This window comes from Marmota marmota, unplaced genomic scaffold (assembly GCF_001458135.2).
Source record: "Marmota marmota marmota unplaced genomic scaffold, marMar, whole genome shotgun sequence".
Classification (NCBI taxonomy): Eukaryota; Metazoa; Chordata; class Mammalia; order Rodentia; family Sciuridae; genus Marmota; species Marmota marmota.
This window is the reverse complement of record NW_026000019.1, coordinates 8,125,465-8,128,867: the sequence shown is the minus strand read 5'-3', so window position 1 is coordinate 8,128,867 and position 3,403 is coordinate 8,125,465. Positions and strand designations below refer to the sequence as shown.

The 3,403-nt window shown below is 37.8% G+C and overlaps 1 non-coding gene across 1 annotated transcript; it reads left to right on the top strand.

Moving 5' to 3' along the window:
* Positions 1–2,872: 2,872 nt before the first annotated feature.
* Positions 2,873–2,946, top strand: Trnag-ccc. Its single transcript has one exon. It is a non-coding gene; the product is annotated as a tRNA-Gly (tRNA).
* Positions 2,947–3,403: the final 457 nt, after the last annotated feature.

Here is a 3,403-nt window from a genome sequence, read left to right as displayed (position 1 = left end):
TCATTAAGGTTGTCATCTTTTGCGAAGTGTTTGGTTTAAGAGAAGAGTTTAGCAATCCCAGGTGATCTGTCTTCTCTAGAGAAAGCTGTTTCCGAATCAGTTACCACCACCCCAGGAATCTAATAGCTTTGTGTGATTTAGAGCTGTTGAAACATTTTTTGAGAAACTTCTTCCTTAGAAAAGAAGTTTTAAGTCCCAAATCTATTTACAAACAAAGTCTAGAGTAATGATTAAGACAGATTATGATAGATAAACAATTGGGATATGATCTTTAAGATTTTTCTGACTCAATTGATTGGCACTAAATTTCCTGTAATTTAGTTTATCCTCTCTAGAAAACTGTATGCAGTATGCCAACTAGCAACTCTCCCCACCCCAGGTTTGGTTGTGCTAATAGAAATTTTATCCCTACATAAAATATATGTTAAAACATATATATATATTTTTGCCCCAAATGGTGAAACAAAGAGGAAAGACTGGTAAAGGTGTAACAGGACTGCACTTGATGCTTTGGCTATATCCCATGCGGCTTTGAAACTTATGTTTTTTTTCTTTTTCCCAACCTTCTTTTCCTTGATCTTCTCCTCCCTGATCTTCTTTTTCCTAATCTTCTCTTTCCTGATCTCTCCTCCCTCATCATATTTTCTCTCAATCACCTCTTTAACACCCCCCACCCCGCCCCGTTCCTGCTGATGGGCAGAATCACAGCCTCTGGAACAGGAGTTCCCATTGTTTCTCTTTTGCCAGCAAAGAAATAAACCATTTTTTTCCTTTTTCTCAAAAACATGTCCTTGTTATTGGATTGGCATTGGGGACAAGGGCTGAGCTTTTGGCCACAAAGGAAATAAAAGAAAATATCTTACATTTACTAAAATGCTGATGGGTTGTTGTTAAATCATGCAACATTATAATATTGAATAACAAAGGTGAGCATTGGCATTTTTTCTATTGTGGCTTAACTTTACATTAAAGGAGGTTATGATTGATTATAAAGTATTGAGTCTGATTTATTATATAATATTGATCCAATGCTTGCTAATCTGCATAAAAATTTATTTCAATGTCAAAGTAAATATATCTTAACCTTAAAATTTTCTACATGATAATAAGCAAATTAACTTCTTTATCCTGGGAATTGAAGCTAGGAGTACTTTACCACTGAGCTATATCCCCAGTCCTTTTTATTTTTTATTTTGAGACAGGGTCTTGCTAAGTTGCTTAGGGCTTCACTAAGTTGCTGAGGCTAGTCTCCATCCAACTTGTGATTCTTCTGCCTCAGTCTTCCAAAAGCAGCTGAGATTATAGGAATTCGCCACAACACCTGGTGCAAATTAATTTTAAAAACAGTTTTCTTTATGTATGAAGTTTAGAATGGGTTTAAACACATGTTAACTATAGGATGCTTCTCTTAGAAGCATTGCTAAAAAATTCAATTTTTACGTGCCCCAAAATGTATGACTTTGAAATACAAGTAAAATAGCAACACAATCTTAAAACAACTTGGCCAGGTCCTTATAGATGGTGAGTGGAATAATGAGAGAGAATTCAAAGGAATGTTGTTTGAAAACCCTGTCCTCTTACCAATTTGTTAATGCTGGGGAATTTGAAAGCAAGAGATAAGGCTCTAATTGGTTTACTGGGCAGTCTCTCAGCGTCACTATAGTCTGCAGAGGTCATGCTTAGCAAGAAGAAAAAATAGAACCTCAGGCCTAGGAGGAGGAAGTGCTAGGAAAACACTTCTCTTATTAGAAGACAGATGCTGGCCCAAAGTGGAAGCTTTGTCATAAAACTTAAAAGGGCACAAAGTTGGGCATACATTACCAGTGAACCTTGGCTCCCCCAGGTCACAAATTGGTTTCCTTTGATATGTTCTATGTCATTTTTTAACCTTACTTTACTTGTTTAAATGCTTCACAGTAATCTTAAGAAAGAAGTAACACAATTATACTTTCTTTTTTTTGCAAAATGAGGATTCTTGGGAAGGAATGTTTTGAGTATTAATTGTCATGCTATATGAAACATGTCTAGTGCCTAATAGGAAGTTGGGGACTAGAAGTCTCTATTCTCTTTTCTCAAACCCTGTTTGAGCAGCCAGTTTGGTTCTGAGAATGAGAAGAGTGAGCAGGTTCCAAATTGAGAAGCCTGCAGCTCTAAGACCTGTGTAGGCAATGCTTAGAACAGAGACTTGAAGAGACACCCTGCTACAAAAATTGGCTACCCAAATGAAATGTTACCATAACTTGGAAATCATCTCCTCAACCTCAGGTTTCCATACAACCCTCATCCTTGCTCCTGGTTATACTCACACTGGTTTTGTTTTCTCACTGATGTTTATATCCCTGCCCTCCCCTCCATTCATATGTTGAAACCCTCACCCCCAATGTCACATTATTAGGAAGGGCATCTTCAGGAGGTAATTAGCTGATGAGGGTTCTGCTAATGAGATTAGTGCCTTTCTAAAAGACTCCCAGGACTTCTGGCCTCTTCTACCGGGTAGGGCACAGTGAGAAGACATCAGCTATGAACCTAGAAGCAGGCCCTCCCTAGACACTGAATCTGCTGGCATTTACCTTTGGACTTTTCCCAGCCTCCAGAACTGTGAGGAATGAATTTCTCTTTACAAGGAACTCACTCTGTGATATTTTGTTAGGGTAGCCTAACTGGACTAAGAGTCCTGGGCTTATGCCCTGCTCTATCTTCACTCCATAGAATTGGTTTTGGTACTTGATCTGTCTCTAATCTGTTTCTCTTTTTGGAACTCCTTTTACCTGTCTTTGGACAGAAGTTGATAGAATGGGGGTAAACATCTTCCAGATTCTCCCCAAAACGTTGGTCCACGCCTCTTCTCTATACAAGAAGGTAGTCTACAGGCTGGGGAAATAGCTCAGTTGGCAGAGTGTTTGCCTCCCATGCACAAGGCCCTGGGTTCAATCCCCAGCAGCACAAAAAGAAAAAAAAAAAAAAAAAAAGTACTCCATACAGTTCTTTGTTGCATTTTCTGAATGTCTGTAGAGGATTTTTTTTCTTTTTTTTTTCTTTTTTTTTTTTTAGGACATCATTCATTGCTTCCGTGATGAAGTGCCAGTTTTGAAAAAAATATAGTGGACTGTTTTTGCCACAAAAGTGAGATATATCTCTGTTTTGCACCTGTTTCCCTTATCGAATCTTAGCATTGGTTCTGTCCTTAAACATATTGAATGCTCAATAAATCTTTGTTAAATGTGCAATTCACAAAAATTAACTGCAAGTATGAATTCGATCTAACTTGACACTTTTTTTTTTTTTAAAGAGAGAGTGGGAGAGAGAGAGAGAATTTTTTTTTTAATATTTATTTTTTAGTTCTCGGCAGACACAACATCTTTGTATGTGGTGTCTGAGGATCGAACCTGGGCCACACGCATGC